Here is a 27,994-nt window from a genome sequence, read left to right on the forward strand (position 1 = left end):
TTTATTTTTTAGAGTTTAAAGAAACCTTTTCACTATAAAGGCAAGGTTCTATAGTTGTTAAAGGTTTTTATTTATCTCTTACTGACTTTGATTCTTCAAACATCATCTTTTTTTGTTCTGCAGGAAATAAGAAGTCATACAGGTTTGGAATGACATGAGGGTGAGTAAATGTTGACAGAATTTACATTTCTGTGTCAACTAACCCTAAACTTTGTCTGTTTCTCACAGAAAGAAGTTAGACGTCTTATACAAAGCGTGAGTCGGGATCTGTATCTGGGGCTCTAGTTGTCCTGGTCTCCGCTGTCTTTCAGGGAAGTAGAGGTCCTTTCTAGGTGCTGATCCACCATCTGGTCTGGATACGTAGTGGATCCGGGTGACTGCAGTGACCCTCTGATCTGGACACAGACTGGATCTGGTGGCCACGGTGACCTCGGAACAAGAGAGAAACAGACAAATATTAGCGTAGATGCCATTCTTCTAATGATGTAGAAAGTACATAGGGTGTTATGGGAAGTGTTCCCGGTTCCGGTTTACCTAATTAATGCAGCCTAAAAATCCTTTAATGGATTTGGATATTAAAAGCATATTAGTATGTTATGTGTATGCCAGGTTAAAGAGATGGGTCTTTAATCTAGATTTAAACTGCAAGAGTGTGTCTGCCTCCCGAACAATGTTAGGTAGGTTATTCCAGAGTTTAGGCGCCAAATAGGAAAAGGATCTGCCGCCTGGAGTTGATTTTGATATGCTAGGTATTATCAAATTGCCTGAGTTTTGAGAATGCAGCGGACGTGGAGGATTATAATGTAACAGGAGCTCATTCAAATACTGAGGTGCAAAACCCTTCAGTGCATCATAAGTTATAAGCAAAATTTTAAAATATATTGTCTATTTTTACCAGTTCCAGTTACCACATTTAATAATTGTTGACAATTAAGCAGTAAATTCTTCAAAACATAGAGGAAAGTCAGTTACGGAGGATTGAAATGAGATAAGGACGAGTAAATAATTTTCATTTGAAGTGAACCCATCAGTTAGTGTTGTAAACCAGCCTGGAGAAACACAACCGTTCTTGGCTGCTAATTACATACAAATGACTTGTGATGGGACCAGAACGATGGGTGGTCAAAGTTCAATGGCTTTGGTTCAAGTTTAATGGCGATCAAATCACCAGGGTTCCTTCTCCGAGGGCCCGCGACCGGCTAATGGCCATGACCGAGAGTGTGAGGGTCGCATCTGGATCATTTCCATGACAATCAGGGTGGCGCTGAAGTAGGCGGGGCAAACGAGGATGCTCTCTGAGATATAGTAGTTGGATGTGAGGTATGGCATCTGTCTACCCTCGTTGAGATTCTTGATCTCTTTGACCAGTCAGTGTTGTATTATTAAAATCGCCCTCCGGTCATAGGATTAGGGAGGGGTAGGAGCCAGTCAAAATGATAGCCCGAAATGCACTACTGCAGAGGGTGGCATTGAACAGCTCAGCACGCCGACAGCACAGGGGGGCTGGAAATGCAGCAATTAGTCCTGTCTGTCTCTCCGTGCACTATAATCAAAAGCTCTGGGGATGCCAAACATGCTGAGGCGATCACATGATTCAGGTCTCGCCTCATTATGCATCTTCACAGATTAGATCTGGGCTTTGAGAACAATGGAATGTATACTTGAAGTTAACAGAGAATCAAAAGAATCAAACTCAGTCAAATTCTGATATGGTTTGCATGATCTTCCTTATATATGATATTATATTATGGTTTTTGGGCACCTAGTATCATCACTTGACGTTGCTTTCCAGGAGAAACAAATGAGACAGCTGATACTTGACGGTATAGTTCATCCAAAAATGAAAATTCTGTCATTTACTCACCCTCAAGTTGTTCTAAAACTATGAAATTCTTTAGATATTTTGAAGAATGTTGGTAACCAAACATTTGCTGGTAGCCACTCACTTCCGAGTTATGGGAAAAACAAAACAAACAAAAAAACAACAGCAATAAAGTAAATGGCTACCGTTCCATTACCCATGTGCACATTCTTCAAAATATTTTGTGTTCAGCAGAAGAAAGAAATTTAAAAAGGTTTGGAGCAACTTATGTGTGAGTAAATTATGAGAATGTTTCTTTTTTGGATGAACTTCCCTTTAATAATCTCCATTACTTCTACAGAGCTACAGTGTGAAAGCAAAACCTTTGAGCTTCTGCAAAAAATAAAAAATAAATTAAAAAAAGGGAAGCTTTTCTTAATCAGTGTTTTTGTCTTAAATTCCAGTAAATCCCCCCTTGAAACAAGAAAATTAAATTGAGCAGCAAGCCTGTGTTAACAAGACTTGTTTTCAGAGGATTTAATTATTTCTTTTTCATGCACAAACTTTTTAGATTTATGCTTAGAAGAAAAAAAACAAAAACTGTCAATGGGGTAAGAAAAGTAAACTTAATTCAAGTTTTATTCTCAGAAAACAAGTCTTAATGTCTTATTCAATTGTAAAACATTTAGCCATTGTAACTGGAAAACAAAACAAAATGACTGATTATGAAAATGATCTTTTGCAGTGCAATAAATATTATGCCAAAACAATGCTTTAAACAAGAAAAAATAATGGGGTAAGAAAAATAAACTATTTAACTATTAAAAACATGCCTTGTTAATTCAATTCTAAAAGGATGTTTTAACTGGACAAAAATACAGATTAAGAAAATGATTTTTTTGCTTTGCAATACAGTTTTTTTTCCTTTGGGAAAAACAAAGTCCAAGGGCTGACTGTAGGAACGCTCTGTCTCATCATCTCCGGTCACACATCACCGAGTTTGCTCCTCAAAGGTAGCGCCAAAGGAGAACAGCAGGGAGGAAGGTTTATCGAAAGCAAAATGGTGATGCATGTGTTGTTATTGCCTCCAGGCCCTGCTGATGCTTTCTTTGAAGAACCTAATAATGTGAGTTCTTGTTTGGTCATGCAGCAGCTGTGTTGGAGTTGGCAGGTGGTTAAACGAGTGACCAGGAGACTGGATGGTTGGCTGCAGTGTCTCGGCGTCTCTCTCCCCCTGAGTCCAGGTCTCTGGCTGGAACACTGTGACCTATAGCTGCTCTTGGCAGGGCCGTGGGGTTACCAGAAGGGCAGAACCGCTCTCTGGATCTGGCATCTGTGAGTTATTCACCCTCATACTGATTGGTGTTACAGTCTTTTGGCCATGTCCTTCTGATTTAGCATTCCCACACAAACAATCACACACATTATAAAGGTCCTTTCAAGCTATTTATTTTCCCAAGATTGTAAATAATGTAAATAATCTCTTTTTAAACAGTAAAACTATATAAAACCCACAAAACAATATATGTTCACTTTAGAAGCAACTATACTTTTTTTAAAGTATAAACAAGTTAAATATAAAAATAAAAAGAAAGTAAAGATTCACTACCTTTTGGAAAATGTTGGTGTCAGTGAATTTTTTCAAGGAACTAATATATATTTCAAACTAAAATGAAAATGTGATGTTTATCTGCTTAACCCCAGGGCGTCCAGAATAGGTGAGTTTGTTTCTTTAGGAGAGCACAAACTGTGATTTTAAAAACAAACCGTTGCAGTCTGTTAGTCATATAATGCAAGTGGATGGGAATCATGGCTAAAACATAAAAAAAAAAAGAAAAAAAAAGAAAAAAAAAACACATACACAAAAAAAAAAAAAACCTGCGGCTTGTGACGATACATTGATATGTAGTTTCAAAACAATCAGTCTGTGGAAGAAACTGAACAGTATTTATATCATTTTGAGGCACCTTCTTCTTCTTGCTTTACGCAGATCGCAGACTTATAAGTGCATTACCGCCACCTATGTCTCAAATTCACCATTGACACGCTATCTACAATTTCAATTAGGAGTGTCAATGGTCCTCTTGAGAGATAGGTTATGGACTTATAAGTCTACTGAAGAAACAAAGTCACCTACTGTACATCTTGAATGCCTTGGGGGTAAGCAGATAAACATCAGATTTTCATTTTTGGGTGAACTTTCCCTTTAAGAATGTAAAGGATGCCTTAATCAAATGTAAAAAAAAAAAAAAAAAATAATGTTACAATAGATTTCTATTTCAAATAAATGCTGCGTTTTTTAAAAACTTTCTATTCATTAAAGAATCATGAAAAAATAGTTTTATTTTTTTGATAATAGAATGGTCTCTGGAAGGATTTTAATAATATTTCACAATATTACTCTTTTTTTTGTACTGCATCAAAAAAACTGTCACTGATCCCAAATATTTATAGTATACAAACTCTGGAAACAAGTATTAATATTTTATGCAATATTGCTTCTCAATTAAAAAAGAATTAGTTTTTATGGGAAAATTAGACAAAAACATTTAAGATTTTTTTTTTCAGTCAGTGCACTGAACAAATTGTCTACGGTAACTTACAGGTCAAGCGTTGAAATGCATCGCTCAAAATTCAAACAGTTTCAACTTTAACCTTAGTTGCTGCTGACCTTTCAGAACGCAGCCGATGATAACTAAGTTTTTTATTTATTTACTGTTCACACTTCTTGCTTTCTTGCTATAGTATCCTGTTAAAATTGCAGTTTTCATGCAGAGGTCATAGTGGCGTATAAAGCTTGTGTTGAAACAAAGTGTGTTGAAGTCCTGACGTGAAGCATTCTCAGATCGCAGCATGAAGCTTGCGTTAAACCCATGGGCACTGTAAGAAAACAAAGAAGAGAATTCACTTTTTGCTCTGTCTCTCTTCCCATCACCCATTTGTTATGCATTTGTCTCAGCTCATGTTAGCCAAACATCCATCCCGCGTGTCCCCTGCTGCTAACAGCACAAAGACACATGCCACAGTGGGGCTGTCCATATCTTGATATATTCAGCTGTTTACTCATTCACACAGCGCACTCGCTTTTATCCTGCTTGCTAAAGGAGGCCATTGTGGTGAAGTGGCATTAAAAGGCTTACAGTTATAAAGTAGCTTGTGCTCTCGCACTCTTCTGCACATGAGCTGGTCAGGATGCGACACGCTTAGCCATTAAGCTTATTAACCAACTCACAGTTGCTTTTCCACTAAGTCAACTTCCAAGCACTGATATGCTTGCAACGGCAGTCTGGGAGAAGGAAAAGAGAGTTTACGCTTGGCTTCAATAATATGGGGATGACTAAATATAATAGTGAATCTACTTGCTATTTTTTTTTTTCATTAGACGGTAATGAGACAACATTGCTAAAATTGCTTTCCTATAATTTGATAAAAACTATTGCAAATGCTGGTTTACAGCTAAAAAATGAGGTATAAATCAATGAAGCTACTATCATTATAGCTGTTCATAAATAATAATAAAAAATGCAGTACGTACAGAGAATGCCTCTAATAAATTTGAACTATTTTTATATTTAAGTTAAGCATTTGTTAATTAAACATTTTTAGATTCTAAATAAAAATATATATTTTTATTTTTGTTGTTTTGTGGGGATTAAAATAAAAACTATATAAAGTTTTAGTATTTTTGTGGGGATTAAGATAAAAACAAACTAAAATTGCATACAATTGTATATATTATTTGTTATATTTATTAGTATTACTATAATAGTAGTACTAGTAGAGTAGTAGTAGTAGTAGTAGTAGTATAAATTCTTATTATTTTATTACAAAACCTTTCGGCCAACAAATTAAAGTCTGTGGTGTAACCAACTTGAAAAAAATATATCATGGAGGTTAATTAAATTAAATTAAATTAAATTAAATTAAATTAAATTAAATTAAATTAAATTAAATTAAATTAAATTAAATTAAATTAAATTAAATTAAATTAAATTAAATTAAATTAAATTAAAACGGTAACCCCATTTTGAAATCTTTGTGTTTTTGAACCTTAAATATCCCCTCACTCTCTTAAATAAGGTACTGGGAAGTTATTTAGATTCTAATGCACAAATTAATAATGTGATTCATAGATTCAATCCAAATTCTGCTCATACAGTATATATTCTGCATGCATCACTTTTTTTGTAGCAATATACAAAATACTACAATAATTTTTACTAAATATAATTCTCTTATATTTCAATTCAGTATACACTTAATTTTTGTTAGTTGCTGGTAGAGTAGCAAACTCTGTAGCTGAACTGCTTTAAATCATGACTTGCTTGTAGCTTGACAAGCTACGTTTTCAAAGTAGCTTCCCCAGCACTGCTGTTTGGGATATTTTGCATAGTTTCAGGTCCTTTGTTGTCATCCTGACAGAGACAGATAAGTCATACTCGACGCACATGTCTCCTCCTCTGGCGAAATAGATGCCACCAGTATGTACCCTCACATGAGTTTTTCACGCTGACTTTAAGAGTATGCAAGAAGCAGAGCCGGGCTCCGATTGGCAGGTCCTCAAATTGTCTCACATTTCAGTAGGGATGCTCAAGAAGCATGGACGTCGCAGCTGCCACGCTTCTGAAGTTTCGGGACAAATGTCACATAATGAGAATCGACTGAAATATGAAAATGGTTCGGGATGGATGCCGGGCGCCCTGCACTGTCTCTTTCGCTGTTGTTGTAATATTTCAACCAAATGGAGGGGCCGTCTTTTTAATCTGACCTTGTGCAATGGTCTGTGTTAGTTACGGCCACTGATGAGAAAAATTTACATTAATGACATACACGTCAGTTTGAGTAACTCTTCCTTCAGTTTTTTATGAGTCTGGGACAGCCAGAGAGAGAAGAGAGAGATGGGCCAAGTACGTTGACACTGATGGCATGGTATGCACTCATGCTGAAAGGTTTGTCGTGGCGTTTTCCCAGGGCAGAAGAGCTTTTAGGTGCTCAAACCTGAAATCCACATTCATAAAGTTTCTATTAACCTCCCCATCTCTCGCACACACATTCACGTCCCCGATGTCCTGCTCTGGCCTGTGAATCAGCTCTTCTGTTTGGAATTTGTGCTGTTTGGGTGTATGTGAGAGCGCATAAAAGTACGTGCCAGTTTCCGCCCCTCTGGCTTGAGCCGCCGTGTGACATCAAGCAGTAATGTAGCACTCTCCCGCTTGCCAAACTCAAGGCCTCATCACTGGATCTCTCCCCTGGCTGGGATGCCTCTCCCTCGGTCTAATTGCTGGCTCTCTCCCCAGACATCCATGCCAAGCTCCAGGGCTAATTGTTAGCATTCCCCTCTGGCAGAGAGGCATGGCTGCATCAGACCGGCTGAATTATCACAGGTGGACTGTGGTTTTCCAGGAGTCACTTTGTCCGGTAAAAATACACTCTATTCAGCTTATTAAGGAGATTCAAAAATGAACATTCTGTCATGATTTACTCTCCCTCAAGTTGTTATGAACTTGTAAGACTTGGAACACAAAGAGATGTTTGATGGAATGTTCACACTGCTCTTTTCCATACAATAAAAGTGAAAAGAGTATTGATGCGTTTGAGCTCCAGGAGTACTCTTAAAAAACAAGCTATTATTCCAGTCTTCAGTGTCACATTATCCTTCAGAAATCATTCTAACATGCTGATTTGGTGCTAAAGAAACATTTCTTATTATTATCCATGGTAAAAAAAAAAGTGCTGCTTAATTTAATTTAAATTAAACTTTGACAAACAACCAAAGGATTGGGGTAAGTAATAACTTGGAACAACATAAGGTTGAGTAATTAATGACATGAATTTTCAGTTTTCGTTTAACTATGCCCTTAGTATAACTTAACAGTTTTATTCAACATGAACAGATTAAATAGACCAAAAATGACATTAAAGACATTTATAATGTTACCTAATATTTTTCTTTTAAATAAATACTTTTCTTTTGAGCAAAAGGAAACAAATCTTAATTTTAACAAAAATATTAAGCAGCATAATCTGTATTCAGTTTTCTTGTTAAGGCAAAGCCAAGGCATTTTTATATAAAATGTACATACATTTTTATTATTATTATATTCAAATAAGATGCCTTTGTTGTGCAAATCTGATCCCTGGACCTTTTGGGGGTTGAAACAACATGAGGATGAGTAAATGCAGACAAAATTTGTATGTTTTTCTTTATCTATTCCTAAAGATAGTGGTAGGAAAGGACACAGGAAGCGATGGGGAAACAGGATCAAGAGCCTACATAATAATCGGCGAAGTGTGATGTGTGGGAGCATGTGCACTACCCACCAGACCACATCTCTGACACTCTGCATATTTTATGATGACTTACATGAATCGGTGACCTCGTAAATATAGCCTTTAATGAATTGTAGATGTCAAGCACTTTGGAGCGGGGCATAAATTAGCACATATGCAGGCTCTCTGATGTGACTCTATGAGGTAATTAAGCGTGTCCGTTATTGTGCAAAGGTGACTCGATGTGAATGCTTTAGAGCGAGCATGGCCACCATGTGTGATGAACGGTAACATTTGCCTGGACTACAGCAGCCATCGATCACATCGATGTACAAGTGTGTGTACAGGTGTGTCCTGAGAACTGCAGGCTGTTCTTACACTAGTCAAGATGGATCTCTCTCTTTCTCGCTCTTCTTTTTTCCCTGAATCTGGCTTGGGATTGGTGCGGTCTTCCCATTGGCAGCTAGGAGCTGATGGATGAGATGCTGTTACACTGCAGTAAATGGATTAAGTGCTTTTTTTCCTAGCCCAACTCTACCATTCTGGAATGCGGAGATTGGATTCGGTTTGACAGGCAGGTGGTGAGTTTTCAGGCTCCACTGTGGGGAATTGCAGCGATGTTTGCGCACACACTCACACTCGCACACATATGAGGGGAGTAGATGAGTTAAATCATCAGTATGACAGCTTGACATGACAGCCAGGACAGAACAGCAGACAGCGATGATTTCATTGGCCTGGTGTCCCTGGATTCATTCTTTTCCACATTCTGAGTTCCTCGATCCATTTGAGTATTTGTGTGCTATTTATGTGTGCTATTGAGTATTTAAGCGCAAACAGTTGGCAAGCTGTTAACAGAACCTGTTCATTTTTTAACTGCTCTCAGATGAAGCAGCAAATAGCGGTACAGCTCATTACTTCAATAAGTGCTGTTCAACAGCTGCTTTACAAATTACAGACTAGACTGGAATTTTACAGTTTATTACAGAAATGCCATTGGTGCAAAAGTTGCTGACAAATGCTGAGTTGTTTCTTTACTGTTGCTAGTGGTTTCTGGGTGGTTGTTAGGGAGTTGCTAGCATATTTGGGGTGATTGGTAGGGAATTGTGTATTCAGGTTGGTGGCTAGAGTGATTGGATGGTTCTAGGGTGTTCAGAATTGTTGCTGGTGGGTTGCTAGGGTCTTTTGGTGGTTGCTAGGGTATTGGGTATTTGGGATGGTTGCTGGGTGTTTTGGTTGTTTTGGTTGGTTGTTAGCAGGTCACTAGGGGGATCAGTGGTTGCTAGAGTGTTTGGGTTACTAGGGTGTTTGGAGTGGTTGCTGGTGGGTTGCTAGGGTGTTCTCTGTGTTTGCAAGGGAATTGCTAGGGTATTTGGAGTAGTTGCTAGAGTGTTCTGTGTGGTTGCCAGGGTATTTGGTGTGATTGCTAGGGTAATGTGCATTTAGTTGGTTTTTAGCAGGCCCACTAGGGTGTTCAGAGGGTTCTAGAGTGTTTTGATGGTTGCTGGTGGGTTACTTGGGTACTGTCTATTTGGGATGGTTGCTGGGTGTTTTGGTTGGTTGTTAGCTGGTCACTAGGGTGTTCAGTGGCTGCTAGAGTGTTTGGACCGGTTGCTGAGGTGTTATACTGTATATGGTTGCTTGGGAGTTGCTAGGGTATTCTGGGTGATTGCTGGTGCACTGTATTTGGGATGGTTGTTAGGGTGTTTTGGTTGCTTATTAGTAGGTCACTAGGGTGTTCTGGGTGGTTGCAAGGTGATCACTCACTCCTGTGTTTTGGGTGTTTTCCAAGGTGGTTAATTTTATTTTGTGGTGGTTGCTAGTTAATTGCTAGGGTGTTTAAGGTGTGTGATTGCTAATGAATTGCTAGGTATTTGGGGAAGTTGCTAAAGAGTTGCTAGAACGTTTGGTGTAGTTGCTAGAGTGTTTATTTGGGAATTGCTAGGATGTTTTGGGTGGTTTTAGGTTCTTCGGTGTGGTTGCTAGGGGGACACTAAGGTGTTCTATGTGGTTGCTACACTTTTTAGGTGGTTTTTAGGGTGTTCTGGGTGGTTCTAATGTATTTGAGGTGCTTGGTATGGTGTTTTGAATAGTTGCTGGGGGTTGCGAGAGTGGTTGCTAAGATGTTTGCGTGGTTTCTAGGGAGTTGCTAGGGTATTCAGGTGGTTACTAGGGGGTTGATAAGGTGTTCTAAATGATTACAACAGAGTCACAAAGGTATTCAAGGAGGTTTCTGGGGAAAAAAGTGGCATAGTTAAAAAAAAAAATCATAGTTTAAAAAAAGATGCAGTGGCTAACCCATTCAACACTGCAGAGAAAGAAAGTAAGTGGAAAAATATCCTTCATCCCTTTACTTGTCTACAACAATTTTGATTTGTATACTCAGAGTAGCTTTTATCCCTTGTTGATGTATGGTGGTCAGCATACAGTGAACGTGAGCAGGAATCCCTCATTGGCTCAAATTGAGAAACCTCTTCTCTCATTTTTTCAGTATATCATTGGTTATGTTTTTTTTTATTTGTGATTATCGGTCTCATGTCGCTGTGACATGTTCTTGTGACACACTGAGAGTCTATAACCGGGCTCAGATTCATCCCTCCATTGTGACACCAATCCCTGGCTTTAACCAATCAGCTAAGATTAACCCCTAGCTCATCCAATCACATAATCAGGCAGGCTGAGGCTACGGCATCCTCAATCCTCCAGCAGGGAAATCACCAGCCTTAATCCTCCAGCTCATCTGAAATGAGTTCACACCAGGTTGTGGCAGGAACACTCCGCAGAGGAGCTGACTGATGTGAGGCACTGGCGTTCCATCACCATGTGCATTTCCATCTTTGCCATTCTGAAAAGGTTTGACAAGCCTTGGAAAGCAAGAGCTTTTAGCGACGCTCTTTCACTTTCTCACATTTGTCTCGAAAATGAGGATACTGAGGTAGCCAAACACTGTTATGTTGTTATCATGCCCATTCATGTCTGTTCATCTGTTGTCCAATATTTTACAGCAGCATCTGTGCCTTTGCGTTATTTTTTTCAGGTCTTTTTTTCTTCTTGAAATACCTTGTTCTTGTTCTTGTTTTTTTGTTTTTAGCTGTGATAATCAAGACTAGTTGATCTGATAAAGCATGTATTATAATCCAACACTGCAGCACTTTTGTGTGTCCTTCTCAAGCAATTTTCATTGCCTGTCACTTTTTTATTGCAATTATCCCAACACTGTTTGTCACCTTTAAGCATAACTTACCTTTACAGCATAGCTGGTTGCAGGTGGGTTTCATTTAAATAAATGTTTCCTTCAGCCAAATCAAATGATCTTTTCTACATGCCCTCATTCTCCTGGGCTTCACTGTTTATTAGCTGCTCGGCTCTTTCTGTCCTATTGATCAGTGTCTCTGTTCCTCTCGCACTGCGCCATCAGCACTTTTAGCGTATTAAAGACAGGCTCGCTCCACACAGATGGTGTCCTTAAAGCCTAGGTCACTTACTGTTCCCCTCATTTCAGGGTGAACTTGATAAAGCTAAACTTCGAATAGTACATCAATACTAAAATAGCACTGGGTTTTTATATGCCGTGACATAGAAAATAACATTTTATGATCTGTAAAAAATATTGTAGACATAAAAAAATGGCCATTCGACACATTATTGACAGCTTTGACAAATTTTGTTACATTTGAAGCAGCATATGCTACCTCTTACCCTTAAAAACAAAGACGTAAACCACACTGTACTGCAGGAAAATTATGAACAATAAAAAATACCCACTTGATCACCTTATCCCTGGGATCTATAGCAATTTTTCCCCCTGTCTTTTTGTTTTTTCTTTTTATTTTTTTCCCCTCTTTTTCTCTCTGACTGGCCTTGACCCACATGAGCAGATACTGATAATAAATAATAAATACAGGCTTTTCAGATTCCTGTCATCTTCTGTTTGCTGTCCTCCTACTCCTCTTCCTCCTCCAGCAGAAAAAGGGCAGAGTTGTCAGAGGAGTCTAGAACAGAAGTTTTTTTTTATTTTTTTCTTCCTCCCAGCCAGCAGAAACGGACCATACTCACATGAACAGTACGACACTGTCAGTCTGCAGTATTTGGGATGATAAAAGCTTACGTTTTATCAGATTAGCGACAAATATAATCGCTTTCCAAACAGTTTTCAGATAGATTACAAACAAGTTAATGTATTGGTTTACCTAAAAATGACAACTTAATGAAAACTGACTCCCCCACAGGCCATCCATGATATAGAGTTTGTTTCTTCATCAGAACAGAACACAAATGTAGAATTACATCACTTGCTCACCAGTGGATCCTCTGCAGTGAATATGGGTGCCGTCAGAATGAGCGTCCAAACAGCTGATAAAAACATCACAATAATCCTCAAGTAATCAACATCAACAAGTCCATTAACATAATGTGAAGGGGAAAGATGCATTTTTATATAAGGAACAAATCCATTATTAAGATGTTTTAACTTTAAACCTTAGATTGTGACGTTTTTTCAGACGATTGGACTCTCATTTTTATGGCACCCATTCACTGTAGGGAATGTTTCTAATGTATATTTTAAAACGATAGAGATAAAATCTCAGTGGATTTTAAAAGGAAAAAAAATCACGCAAATTCTCATCACATTATTCATGATGTACCCGAATTACCCTTAAATGCAGTTACAAGAAAAGCAGAGTTGCCTTTGCAAATCTAAACTGAAACATTTCTGGTGGAGCTGCAGACTTATTAGTATGATTTGACTCAAAAGGGTTTAAAGCACCGGCAGGAACAGGGACAGTCCACTGGCACTCTGAGCGCTCTGTGCTTCTCTGCTGAGCAAAGCCGGGCTGATTCCTGTGTGATAGTGCTGCTCTAATAAAAACACCATTCCAGGATAAGAATTGAATTTCACACATGGGTGCCCAGACACTACATATGTTTCTTCTTAATAAAGCACAACCACTTGCTCTGAAGAGTATAGGCCTCTGCTGCTCAGGGCTGACTCCACTTCCTTCTGTTTTATACTGGTTTAATGTAGTACTATAGACTGGCAGTGCTATATGCAGTAGATTTTCTCTATAGATCTAAAGATATATCTAGGTCTACAGATATGTACTAAAATTCGAAAGTTTGGGGGTAGAATATGGACCCAATATATACTATACTATATTAGATCCTTTATTTTATTTTATTTTATTTTATTGCATTTTATTTTATTTTACTTTATTTTATTGCATTGCATAAAACTGTTCAAATGTCTAGGGACAGTTCAAATTGTATCCTGAATCCCGAAAACACATTATATGATATATACATATTCAAGTTTTTTTCTTTATCATACTTTTTTCATCAGATGTTGTTTTTTATTTACAAAGATAAATGTTATTCACAAAATATTAAATAATACTTAAAACAGTTAAACAAGTGTTGCAGGCTGGGCTTGAACCTGCACTCCTTCTGTATGATTATGAGGCTTCTAAATGTTTTTTTTTTTTGCTAAAGTGGAAGTGCAGCAATAACCTCCATTTGTAGGACTGTATAGTAGTGAAATGCTATCTGTAATGAAATCAGGCCTTTGGAGCGTCACAAGATGTAACGGTATTTGAATGAACAAATAAAACGACTGAGCAAATGAAAACTTGACAGCGGCTGAATGCCTTTGTAAATATAGATGTATAATAAGGGTTGACTGAGAAGGGTGGTGAGCCTCGTCTTTCAGGAGAACCGTGATAACTGTCTGAACTAATCTTGTGCATTTGCATCATAAGTACGTTTGTAAATAGGTTTATCTGTGAAATCGTATTGCCCTTGTGAAATCTCAAATCATTGTGGCTTATGCAGCACAAACACGCAGAAGAGTGAAAAGACTCAGATGAGGCAATCAAAGCCGAGGCCACTTACACTAACTTTCATTCAAGAAATCTGTCATCTCCAGAGACTCACAAACAGAAAACAGCAATATGCTTCCATAGATGCAGCAAATCTGAATTACCTGACCTCCTGCTTGAATGGCAGAAAAGGCTCCTTTGAGTCGTTGCGAGATTGTGCTGCAGTCACTATGCTGTAACAACAATGAGTTTTACATAGTAATTAACTCAAATGATATATAGGGAATTTGAATAATTAATCAAGAATTTGATTAATATATATCTCAGATGACAGTTACATTTAATTTTATTGATTATGAAAAATAGCTCAATTGCCAATACCAATACTAATCACAGGGCACTGTAACTTACTCATTAATATGTCAATATTACATTCTTCATATCAATTATTGTTAATATCTCTTACTGTAAATTACTGCAGATCAAATCGTGGTATGTCCAGCACACCACTGTAGACCTATCAATTTTCAATAAAGTTATCACGCCTTATAATTCAAGGAAAAGTATTCTCTGGCCATGAAAATATTATCCTATCCTTATGATAAATTTAGTTTCTAAATTTAGAGCTTGTAGCTAAAGACCAAAACATTTCAGTGACTCGTAATGAGAGTGGGGTGGAGTCCAAGCCAATCATTTTATATATGGGTTTTTAATAATTCAACTAGTAATACATCAAACTACAAATCACACAGAGTAAATATGCGTACGAAAATACAGACAATAAACATTTACAAGACATAACGGAATCCAAATAAAAGAGAGAGAGAGAGAGAGCGAGAGAGAGAGAGAGAGAGAGAGGGAGAAGTGGAGAAAGCGAGAGAGATCACAGAATGAGCCCAGGTATGAAAATCAGTCAGTAAACCTTAGTGAAACCAACAACGAATCAAATAATAGCAACACTTTAAAGCAGCATTTAAATCTCCATAGAAAACGATACTTGCATGGCCCAGTGGGTGAGCGTGGTACCGGCGACGCACGTGTGATGTCACGTGGTCCCTTGAAAACTGCGCGCGTGGGCCGGAGGCCGTGTGACGCGCGTGCAAGCTGCGCTGGATCTTGGCGTGAGCGTGGAGTCACGTGTTCCTTTGTTGCAAAGAGGTGTTCGTTCATCTTCGCGCGGTATTTGAAAGGTTCAACAAACAATGTTCCAGAATTCGTCTTCATTGTGTGGAGAGGCGAATAGTTGAATAAACTTAGTAAAGAAAAGAAAACAAAACAACGAAAATGAAAGTTTCCAAATGAGCCATGAAAATGGCTTTCCTCTCCTCAGTCCGTGTGCTGAGGGGGGAGGAGAACTGAGCGCGGCCAGAGGCCGCGCGGAGCGACGTGTCCGAGAACGGAGAACGGGAAGAAGAGCAGAAGAGAGAGGCGGACCTTGTTCGGTCGACTCTTATAGCTTGAGATGTTCACGCCTCTTTTCGCGTGAACCACCCAATGAACATCCGCGATCTGAAGCGGCGGGAAAGTTCCTTTGTCTCTGGGAACAACCCACCCTAATGATTTAGGACTTGTCCGATTTCATCAGGGATATTCTAGCACGTTCGTAATTCCAGAATAATACATTTTTCATTACTTTACTTTAGATAAGTGGGTCTGTCAAAGCATGACGATTAGAACAAGACTAGACATAATATATATATGACCAAAGATCTAATTTTTAGATCGAATTACACATTTAAAGATTTGTTTAACACATGATAACACTGCAGATGTTGGGAAACATCTAAATGTACCAAAAGGGAATACGTAATACATTTATAAAACATGAAAACAGAAAGTTAATGAATACATTCCATAGAATGCATTGTTCAAAAGAAGCCAGTGACTTGGCTTCTCTCCTGTCCTGTGTGGTCGTAACTTTTACAACCTGCAAAAGTGGGGGTTGCAGAAACATGGCTTTCTTTGAGAAGGTTAAAGTGAGGAGAGACATTTCCTAAAGTATGAGCTTGCAACTTATACTCTTCACATAACAAGGATTAACCATTTTATGCAATCCAAAAACATAATTAAAATACATATTAATAATAAAATGAAAGTAAGGAACTTATACAAAAAGGTTTCCTTTGTCTCCAGTGTGTTGGAGGAATTTGGGTTGGGGGTTTTCGTTTCTTCTTTGAAGCTCGCATGGGTATCGTAAAGTAATTTAAGTCCAGCCAGGCTGGCATTTAGTACCAACAGTCTGAATTTATAAAACAGAATTTAACCCATGAATCGCTGACCTGCATATCTGTTACATCTCCCCCTTTACGTCAGATGAAGTCCCTGTGTGGACATCATCGGACGGCAATCATCCGGATGGGCAGATGACAGGTGAATCGTGATGGTCATGCAGCAGGTGGGTCATGATGACAGGTGGTTCCTGAAGCTGAGGATTCAGCTTGGTGAGGTTCGGTATTGTCTTTGACTTTGCGTCCCTTTTCCGGGGATTCCATCGGAGACCTCCAGCCACCGTTGTCGTGAGTTTGGCTGTAGAGGTTTGCATCTCGTTGAGTATCCTGTATAGGATGAAGGTCACGCCAAGAGTCAGGGTGGGACCAATGACGGTGGAGATGCACCGTGCAGTGTCGGCAGCAGTCCAGGCTAGGACCGCAGATGACTGGTTCAGAATGGGCTGTCGAGACAGTGCTTGGAGGGCTGTATCGACAGGAGTAATGTCAATGTGTTGGGTGGTACCTTTCAGTACTTGGTCCAGCAGGTTGGCACGGGTGGCGGTGTCATGCTGGTCGTAGGTCAGCATAGCTGAGCGCACAGGAGTGTTGACGAGCCATCTGTTACCCACAATCTCTGCTTGCGTTTCTGTGACTTGTGTACGAGGCTTGGCTTCGGCAGGGCAGCGCGTATCGCTGACCCAGGGTTGCAGCTCGCAGATTCCTTCAGAGTTGTGTCTGAGGAAGGGTTTGCTAAGGCAGAGATAATGAATGTCTTTGGTTAAAGTACACATGTGCATGTTTGGGGCCAGGTACAGCTGTGTGTTGCTGTCGTGGTAGGCCACCACATTTGGAATGTGTGTTTTGGTGTGGGTGTTGCTCTTCCACATCCTGACACTGACAATGTCTTTAGGTCTGTAGACTTGGTTTGACTCGCTGATGAGTTGGTTCAGGAGCACGTTCACTTCTCCCTGTTTGGGGTTTGCGTGCCGTAGGAAGGCGCTATCCAGAGAGTTGGCCAGGTGCATTCGTAGCAGGTCAGCTGGCATGGTGATGGTGTAAGACAGCACAGTTAACACAAGGCTTAAGGGTATCATGTATGGTGGGGTTTTACTCGTGGTTAGGCTGTCTTTGGAGGAGCTAACCTCCCACAGCATGGCTGTTGTTAATGCTGTTAACAGCTGAGTCTGGGTAAAGTCCTTCTGGAAGGCAGTAAACAGTGGTTTCAAGGAGTTTACAGTCTGGTTCGCTGCATTGACACTGGACATAACAATGTTAAACATTCTGGCGGCAGCAGCGGCTCTAAGCAAAGCTCCCGGGAACTGTTTGGAGCGGTGGTGGTGTCCACCTAACTCCATTTGTGTAACCGTCACTTTCTCATGTTGGCTGAACAGGTGTTTGACATCGGCCTCAGTGTGAGTGAGGGAGTCCTCTCTCCATCGGAACCTTGTACAGCTGTATTCGGTTACAGTGCTGGGGTAGTGTGCCTTGTCATCGGTAGTCAGGAGTCTCAGCGGTTTTCTCGGTGGCAGCTGTCCTCTCTTTGGCTGACAGCACAGCACGGCAAACCACAGCAGCATCCTGGTACAGATAATAGGGAGAGAGAGAGAGAAAGGGGAGAAAGAAACAAACAAGGCCTGTCTTTGGTTGGACAGGACAGTCTCTTTGCTTCGTGGGCGGCGACTGGGTTTAGCTCGCCCTCGCCCATGTTTTGCCACATCTTGCTGCTGGCATGACGCTTGCCTCAGTGTTGTGTCAGTGGCTCTGGTGCTGCGTGGTGCAGCACATGCTGCGTCATGGAAATATATTGGCCTTATCCCCCTTTTGCTCCGTGGCATTACACGCCCTGGCATTGTGATGTCAGACGGTGCACAACCCACAATATTGTTCTGTGCACGCAGCATGGTTTGTGTATCATGCAGTGGTCTGGGGCTTTGGTTGTCAGTGACTGTAGACTGGTTGCCAGGGTGGATGGAGGGGTCTGAGAGGTGGTAAAACAAAGTCATTATCAAGGTTTCAGAAGCCCGCATGTCCGCTATGTTGGTCTGTGTAGACAACGGAGCCTGCGTAAGCGATTCTGAGGTAGGCAGTTTAGCTAGTAAAGTTCTTGTGCTGTGTGTAATCACTTCAACCTTGAATGTGGGTGGGTGGGTTGGGAGTGACCACAGAATGTTGTTTAGTGTGCCAGTTTTGGCAAGGGTGTCAGTGTGATCTTTAAAGTCCTCGTCTAGACTTGGTAACTTTGAGTGTCCTTTTTCCTTCTTCCAGTACACGATCACATTGTGTGTTTTTGTGATGTTATCACATTGCTGGAACAGGTGTTGGTGTTTGACATGCTTGTTTGCAAGTGTGAGTCCGAGTTCCACACATTCAGGTGAGGATTGGAAGAAACCCAGCGTGTGGTGTAAGGTTTGACCACCTTGCAGGTTGAGCCGAACAGCGACCCCTTTGGTGTAAGCTGGTACCACCGTACCCTGTTTGTTGACTAAGGTACAGAGGCTTGAACTTGGGCCTGTTGTTAGGGCGTTGTACTCATGGCTGGCTGCTGGGGTTCCCGTGACCTCTGTGACCTGACCGTCTGGCTCTGTGGGAGTTCCCGTGACCTCTGCGACCTGACAGTCTTGCTCTAGCAACCTGTGTGGCTGGAGAGAAAGAGGTTCTCGCACTTGAGCAAAGTCTTTTAGCTGTTTGAAGTTCAGAAAAGGGTCAAAGTGTTCTAGCAAGTCTTTGTCGATGAGCAATGTATGAGTGTTCATTGGTGGGACATACATGGGATGTATTAGACTCATCGGAACGAATGTCAGGTGAATGGAAACAACCTGTTCAAACTGGATGTCATCCTGTCTGTACACCTGTACATTCAGTTCATAAGTTTGAGGTGTAAGAGTTCGATCTTGTCTCTTAGCTTCAAATTGGAGTCTTTTGAAAAGGTAAGATGAGATCACCGTCAGGTTTAATCCTGTGTCGATCAGGTCTTCCCTGTTGACTCCTTTTTGACCCACCCCCTTTTTGACAGGGCTGCCCAGGAATGTTGGCATTAGGGCAGGTGGGACGATCGGTGGGTGATGAGGACCGGTCTTGTGTAGCTCGCTGCGAAGGCAGGTAGTCAAAACAGCATTTTCTGGTACCTTGTGTTTGTGGTACCTGGTGTGAGGACCTGTGCTGTCTCGTTCAGTTAGCTGTAGCTGTTGACTGTGGAGCTCGGGCAGTGTTCTGGGTGCTTGGCTCATCTTCCTTGCGAGTATTCATGTGAAGAAGATCTTTCAGCACCCTCAGGATCTCTGCTGTCTCAGACGTGGCTGCACTGTGTTGCCCTCTGCTGGCTTGGAATGGTATTGACTCTCTGTAAAGATGTCTGTGACTGTGGTGTTGTAGAGCGCCATCTAGGGTTAACTCCAAGCAGTGCTCAGAGACAGAGACGTTGGGGTTTTTCACAGTCTTTTCACAAATAGTCTTTTGCTTGGTGCAAGCTTTGTGGGCTAAGTTCCGTAACTCTTGTGTAGTTCTGTTACGGGGACACGCTGGGACTCTGAGATGAAACTCCAACTGGCATGTAGGTTTGGGAGGAACAGAGTTTTTAAGTTGAAATCCTGTTCCATACCTGGTTCGTTGCATGCTCCGAAGTAGGTGTTTCGTAGCTGACTACAGAAAGTCTGTGGGTTTTCAAATCGGCCCTGTTTGAGGTCCATAGCAATAAGGAGCCCATGGTCTGAGTTTGGATCAGAGAATTCAAGAATCAAAGTCTGTAGCAGTTGCTGGTAGTACGCTTTGACAGTCTCTGGTTGACGATCCAGAAAGCAATGCACATCACGGCTGGCCGTGATTTTTAACAGGTACAATGTGTTCACATCTGTCACGTTGGCGACAGTTTGCAAATGAAAGTCAATGGCTTGTAAAGAAGCATGAACATCATGTCCTCCTGCAGGATCTGGATTGAATGTAGAGATGCTTCTGGCTAGCTTGTGAAGTTCTCTGTGAGCAGTGCAGGGTTTGGTGACATGCGTTCTCTGGAAGGGTTCTCTTCCCTCCGTTGTTGACAGATGTTCTTGTAAGCTGGCTGGTGATTTCCTTAGAAGGGAGACTACACCCCCTTTTCCAGCTCTGGGTTCTTGGCTGAAAGGGTTGGAGTGGCGGCCCGGGAGAAATTTTGTGGGGTGCGTTTCTCCGATCCAGCCACTCTGTAATCTGTGAGATTGTCTCAGTTCTGTGTGAACAGTGTCAAGTTCATCTTGGAGCTCGTCTCTCTGCAGAGTAAGCTTGTTGAATTTAGCTTGGGCCGCTTGCAAGTGTGTTTTGCAGGCCCAGGTTTTATAGTCTTTTTCTTTCAGTTCAGTCTCTGCTCTTTTTAGGAGAGCGTCGCCTTGCTGGAGTTTTTTGTTGAGTTCTTTTCTGGCTTCTCTCTCCAGATGTTCTCTTTGATCTGTGTCGAGGCGAAGATCTTGCAGGGCATTGTGAAGTCTTTCAACTCCTTTCTGTAGCTCTGGATCTGTATCGTCCTCTTTCTCGCGCTGGTTCTGGGTCTCGAGGAGAAGCTGATCAAGATGACTCTGGGTTGGGGCCTGGTCCTTCCAGGCCTCCTCCGCGATGTTGCTCCGTTCACTGAGCGGTGCCTGGGCGACGAGAATGGGAACTAGGCTTCCGAAGATCCTGGCGAGTTCTCTGTAGTAGTCGCTTTGGTTTGGATCGCGTGCCATCAGTTCATCTAGCTCGGTGTCTAGTTGCTCTGGGTGCTGCAGGTTAATGGCATCCTTGGGCAGGAAGGGGGTCGTCACTGCTTTCAACCATGTCGAGAGGTGGCCCCCGTGGACTGCTGGACTGGATGCCTGGAACATCCTGATTCTCTGTCGGCGAGAGAAGCACAGCACACACACACAAAAAGACCAATGCAAGTTCGTTCTGCGTTTAACGAGCTATATTCATACGGGCTGTGCCGTTTATGAGAATTTTGGGGCTGACTGATGCAAACAGTCAGACAGTTAAGTAGCCAATTAACTTGGGTCAACGAAGGACCTGAAATGGAGATTTGACAGGCAGTAGCCTAGCGGGTCGTGTGATGACACCGGCTGCTGGTTGTCGCTCTACTATTTAACTTCGTTGGTGGCTCCCAGGTTACTGTCTCTATGTGAAATGAAAGAGACAAATCACAACAGAACAGAGGGTAGAAAAAGATCAAAGTGAAACACAACACTTGAAATGAGATGAAAACAATAGAAACACAATGTGTTAGTGAGAATGAGGAGGCCTAAGCCTACTGCTAGGTTTTAAGATAGGGCCAACAGGTGAGTGGGCTATCTGGGTAGGAAACCTAGAAATATGGTGTGGCTTAAAGAAGCAAAAGGGTCAGAACACTTAAAATATATCCGGGGGAATATCTAATATTCTGTGGCTTATAATAAGTGGATAGGTTTTATCATTTTTGGTTCACCTGGTTGAATTGAAGTCATTCAGGTGGGAACCAGTGGCTTGGTCAACCTCCCCGGTGCTCCCCAAACACTGAACCGCAGTGTCCCCGGTCCTCTGTTACTCTGGCGTGTCGCAGGACAGCACGGCTTGTGACTTTTAGCACAACCTTTGGAGTGCCAAAATTGCTGATGTCTCTTGAGACAAGAGGGACCGAGTTTCACTCGCAGCCAGTATCGGTAACACCGATCGGGCAGCCTTGCTCACTGGAAACCTGAGATGACTGTCCAATCACCAAGGGAGTTCTACAATCAAATACACAAAGGATGAACAAAGGAAACTTAAAGTTAATTAAGGTTTGGTTTGTTTAACATCAATTGAGTAACTATATGTAGAGAGGAAAGGTAACAGCTTTACCTAATCATGATAAAACAAAACAAAGGAATTTATGATAATAATGGTAATTATCAAAATAACCTAAGTCAAAAGAGAGAAGCAAAATAATAAACATTAAATAAAAAAAACAGTAATGAAACAAGGGAGAAGGAGTAGCTGGTTTTCACCACAAGGGGGGGGAAGTACTGCTTCTCTGTCTTTAACCTGCTGAGCAGAAAACTTAATTCAAATTAAAAATTCAAAACTGGTTTAAATCAAAATTTAAAATAAGCATGTAAGAATTAAAAGGAAAATCGGAATAATATCCTATAATAACCATTGATAGCTTGTAAGTTATCATTAATGATCATGAAATTAATCAAACAGTGTGAGATCAATCAAAGAGGGTAAAAGTGGACATGCAATTTCAAAACAGAATGGAAAAGACAGAGGTCTGTTAGTCGATTTAACAGGAGACTGCCACTAGATGGCTTACCTTCTAAGTGGGTCAATCAGTGGTTGGCCTGACACATCTAGATTTCCACTATTAAACAATTACATTTTAATTCAAATCATGTTTGAACTAAACTCAAAGTAAATGTGAACAGTCAAAGGCAGGGAACATTCTTTTGTTTCCCTGTAATAATATTCGCACGAGCAAAGCTGTAAATGCAAATAATTATCGAGAATTTAGACATCCAATTCAAATATACATCACAGGGGATTATAAATTAGCAATCAGAGCGCATTATCTGAAATGGCCACAGGTTGGCAGCTTTGCACTCATGCAAGCTGGAATCAGAAAGCAGGGCGTACCCTGAAATTTCTAACCCACACGTTCCCTCTAGTGTTTAGATAGAGGAATTACAATTTCAATATGACTTAGAATTTATCTGATCATTTGTCAGGCTGATTTTCTGCATCAAAAATCACAAGTAACAAACCAAAGGTTTTAATCTCTGAGGTGCTATATTAACATAGGTTGAAGAAGGATCCGTTCACTTCCAAAACACAAATGTAACAAAAACAGGAATTTTCCAACTGTTGACTCCAATAGACATTTATCAAAATAGCACTTATGATTTAAATGTTTTAGGTTTAAAATCGGGTAGCTAAGCCAATTCTAGACCAGGAGTTTTTATCGTTTATTTTTTTGAATATCATGTGGTTTACCATGAGTTCAATAACGATATTTAATAACAAGGCCTTTTTACTGAATCAGAGGAACATCGCTCATGTTCAGATTTACATGTTGCAACTAATAAAAGATTTCTTCATTTTTTAATTATTCATATTAAAATGTTCTCACTGTAAAAAGATTTTGGTCTTTCTTAACAGGATACTTTTAATATTATACTGCAGTTTACTTTCATTAAAAATAACAGTGACTATACTGTTAAGTTTCTATGAATACCTAGGTGCCACTGACCAGCTTTTTGCCTCAGTCAGTTAGGAGTGAGTTCGCGTCTTGCGACTTATCTCACAAGTAACGTTACATAATTTCATAGTGCACGTGCAGAAATTATTAAAAACCATATACACAGATTGATTGCTCACAAAACGAAGTTTGAAATGCCCGCATTCTCCACCAAAATGTAACAACAATGAGTTTTACATAGTAATTAACTCAAATGATATATAGGGAATTTGAATAATTAATCAAGAATTTGATTAATATATATCTCAGATGACAGTTACATTTAATTTTATTGATTATGAAAAATAGCTCAATTGCCAATACCAATACTAATCACAGGGCACTGTAACTTACTCATTAATATGTCAATATTACATTCTTCATATCAATTATTGTTAATATCTCTTACTGTAAATTACTGCAGATCAAATCGTGGTATGTCCAGCACACCACTGTAGACCTATCAATTTTCAATAAAGTTATCACGCCTTATAATTCAAGGAAAAGTATTCTCTGGCCATGAAAATATTATCCTATCCTTATGATAAATTTAGTTTCTAAATTTAGAGCTTGTAGCTAAAGACCAAAACATTTCAGTGACTCGTAATGAGAGTGGGGTGGAGTCCAAGCCAATCATTTTATATATGGGTTTTTAATAATTCAACTAGTAATACATCAAACTACAAATCACACAGAGTAAATATGCGTACGAAAATACAGACAATAAACATTTACAAGACATAACGGAATCCAAATAAAAGAGAGAGAGAGAGAGAGCGAGAGAGAGAGAGAGAGAGAGAGGGAGAAGTGGAGAAAGCGAGAGAGATCACAGAATGAGCCCAGGTATGAAAATCAGTCAGTAAACCTTAGTGAAACCAACAACGAATCAAATAATAGCAACACTTTAAAGCAGCATTTAAATCTCCATAGAAAACGATACTTGCATGGCCCAGTGGGTGAGCGTGGTACCGGCGACGCACGTGTGATGTCACGTGGTCCCTTGAAAACTGCGCGCGTGGGCCGGAGGCCGTGTGACGCGCGTGCAAGCTGCGCTGGATCTTGGCGTGAGCGTGGAGTCACGTGTTCCTTTGTTGCAAAGAGGTGTTCGTTCATCTTCGCGCGGTATTTGAAAGGTTCAACAAACAATGTTCCAGAATTCGTCTTCATTGTGTGGAGAGGCGAATAGTTGAATAAACTTAGTAAAGAAAAGAAAACAAAACAACGAAAATGAAAGTTTCCAAATGAGCCATGAAAATGGCTTTCCTCTCCTCAGTCCGTGTGCTGAGGGGGGAGGAGAACTGAGCGCGGCCAGAGGCCGCGCGGAGCGACGTGTCCGAGAACGGAGAACGGGAAGAAGAGCAGAAGAGAGAGGCGGACCTTGTTCGGTCGACTCTTATAGCTTGAGATGTTCACGCCTCTTTTCGCGTGAACCACCCAATGAACATCCGCGATCTGAAGCGGCGGGAAAGTTCCTTTGTCTCTGGGAACAACCCACCCTAATGATTTAGGACTTGTCCGATTTCATCAGGGATATTCTAGCACGTTCGTAATTCCAGAATAATACATTTTTCATTACTTTACTTTAGATAAGTGGGTCTGTCAAAGCATGACGATTAGAACAAGACTAGACATAATATATATATGACCAAAGATCTAATTTTTAGATCGAATTACACATTTAAAGATTTGTTTAACACATGATAACACTGCAGATGTTGGGAAACATCTAAATGTACCAAAAGGGAATACGTAATACATTTATAAAACATGAAAACAGAAAGTTAATGAATACATTCCATAGAATGCATTGTTCAAAAGAAGCCAGTGACTTGGCTTCTCTCCTGTCCTGTGTGGTCGTAACTTTTACAACCTGCAAAAGTGGGGGTTGCAGAAACATGGCTTTCTTTGAGAAGGTTAAAGTGAGGAGAGACATTTCCTAAAGTATGAGCTTGCAACTTATACTCTTCACATAACGAGGATTAACCATTTTATGCAATCCAAAAACATAATTAAAATACATATTAATAATAAAATGAAAGTAAGGAACTTATACAAAAAGGTTTCCTTTGTCTCCAGTGTGTTGGAGGAATTTGGGTTGGGGGTTTTCGTTTCTTCTTTGAAGCTCGCATGGGTATCGTAAAGTAATTTAAGTCCAGCCAGGCTGGCATTTAGTACCAACAGTCTGAATTTATAAAACAGAATTTAACCCATGAATCGCTGACCTGCATATCTGTTACAATGCATTATGCATGTGTGGATCGTTGGGGAATTTTTCTAGTCTCAGATGAACCATGTGCTGATGGGTGCAGACTTGCCATGGCGCTCTCATGCCAAAATGTTCTCATGCAGTATAAAATACATTGCGTAGCAAAGAGGACACTGATAATGCAGACAAACAGAGCAGGTTACTTTAGGTATGAAACATAGACTTAGCTTTCAAACTGTGTCATTTTGTAAGAAATTCAAACAATAAATATTGTTTTGTGGCTCTTTAATGTGTTATGACAGATCACTGAAGTCCCTAATTTAAGAGACACATAGTTCTAGCATAAAACAAACATAAATGAACATCAGAAAGTATCTTCTTTCAACCGTGGAAAGACATCAGTACACTGTTTTTTTAAATTCAAATCCACCAATATTAATCTACTCTTCTGTCTGATTTGTTTGTCACACAAAAATGGCAGATTCTGCGGTAGATCAAACTCCCTGCAGAGTCAATTAATTGTATGTTCAATTTTTTTAAATTAAAAAAAGTTTAATGTTTTAAACTTTTAACAATTTATTTTAACTAAATATGCTATGTGTGTCACATTTGTTGTCAATTATCTGTTACATTACACTGTTATCTAATATTAAATTAAGCTGTTTTTTTTTTATTTTTACATCGAATATGTCATATTTAGATCTCTAGCTCTGTTGTGGCATTCAAGAACTGCCATCATTTGGATCTTTTCTACATCCTGACATGAAGACAGGTAAATAATTCCATTATATTTGGTCAGTTTGTACACAAAATGTGAATTTTTTTTTTTCTAAGGGAAATCAATCTAGCTACTTACAACATTATCTATGGGGGTGCAACTTTATTTTACATAATATTTTGTTTGATTTTTCTAAAAACCAGGTTTTAAACTGTTTTGAAATCTGTTCCAATTTACAGTATAACAGAGCTTCAACAATAACAAGCATAAAACAGCACTTATAATACTTAGTTTGACGTCTTGAGTTTGACAAATTAGCATTTTCTGAAGTTTAAGCACCTCCTTTCACTCACCAATTGTTTGGGAAAAGAAAAAAAATTAGTTAATTATTTAAAAGTTTCAAGCCTTATTTTGTATGTAGAAAAGTGTATGCTAATGAACTGGCTGTGTTGTTTCAGCTCTTTCTATCTCTCTCCATCTCTGTCTCTCTCTTGGGGAACTCTGGGAGTACATAAACCTGTGCCACGGCAAGAGCCAACAATTGTGAAATCACTGTTCATGATTGCACAGTTCAGAACTCTGGGACATTTCTTAGTGCAGCTGTGGAATCAAAGCTCAAATGAATCACTCCTCTCCGCTCATTCGTTCAAATTCACGCTCTGTACGTGTGAAGTCTTTCTTTCCAGGCCCAAGCTGTTGTTCGTATCAGTCTTGCGCAGACAGTGGCTGGATTGGGTTTAATTGCTGTGATGTGGACTTGATAGGAGCGGTTCTCTCTTTCCGACTAATTTTCTCCCCAGCAATTGCGTTCCAATTAATAACAGCCAGCGAGGCATTGCTTGTGGATGTGAAATGCATATGATTGCCCTGTCACTCACCAGCCAGAAAGCTTTCAATGGATGGCAATGTCCTTGTCTCAACCAAGCTATATTTTTTTGCTTTCCAGATCTGCATACTTGCCATTGATTGATTCATCCATTCAAAACTATAACAACAGGGAAGGAAACTTACAGAGGAAACAATAAAATCACCCATTTTATTAAAAAAATTTTTTAACCTGTCCTTTGCACTAGTGTAAATGATGTTCATATGTTCATAGTTCTGCCGATAGTGTACATACACGTTTACAAAATCCATCTGTATAGTATGTTCATAGTACACCTATCTGTATATCATGCTGATAGTATTTATAATCTGTAAATTATGTCCATAATACTTATCTGTATAGTTATTGTACATATTGTAGACCTTGTATATTCTATTCTTACTGCTTATTGCACTTCTGGTTAGATGCTAACTGCATTTCATTGCTTTGTACCTTCCATGTGCAGTGACAATAAAGTTTAATCTAATCTAATCTAATCTAATTTAATCTTTTTCTTCCTCACTTTTTCCTTCCACTCAACCTTCTGTTAACATGCTTGGATACAGCACTCTGTGAACATCCAGGCAGCTTCTTTTGCAATTAATGTTTGGCTTACCCTCCTTGTGAAGGGTGTCAATGATTGTCTTCTGGACAACTGTCAGATCAGCAGTCTTCCCTATTATTGTGTATCTTAGTGAACCAAACTAAGAGACCATTTTGAAGGCTCAGGAAACCTTTGCAGGTGTTTTGAGTTGATTAGCTGATTGGCATGTCACCGCATTGTAATTTGTAGAGATTGTTAAATGTGAGCCAAAATCATCACAATTAAAAGAACCAAAAAATGAAACTACTTCAGTCTGTGTGAATTTAATTGATTTAATACACAAGTTTCACAATATGAGTTGAATTACTGAAATAA

At 39.9% G+C, this 27,994-nt stretch overlaps 1 long non-coding RNA gene across 1 annotated transcript; it reads left to right on the forward strand.

Moving 5' to 3' along the window:
* The first annotated feature begins 435 nt into the window (after positions 1-435).
* On the forward strand, positions 436-27,892 carry LOC128011505 (uncharacterized). The gene is made up of 4 exons (XR_008182575.1): positions 436-2,864; positions 2,952-3,136; positions 26,193-26,264; positions 26,669-27,892. It is a non-coding gene; the product is annotated as an uncharacterized LOC128011505 (long non-coding RNA).
* The last annotated feature ends 102 nt before the right edge of the window (positions 27,893-27,994 follow it).

This window comes from Carassius gibelio, chromosome B23 (assembly GCF_023724105.1).
Source record: "Carassius gibelio isolate Cgi1373 ecotype wild population from Czech Republic chromosome B23, carGib1.2-hapl.c, whole genome shotgun sequence".
Classification (NCBI taxonomy): Eukaryota; Metazoa; Chordata; class Actinopteri; order Cypriniformes; family Cyprinidae; genus Carassius; species Carassius gibelio.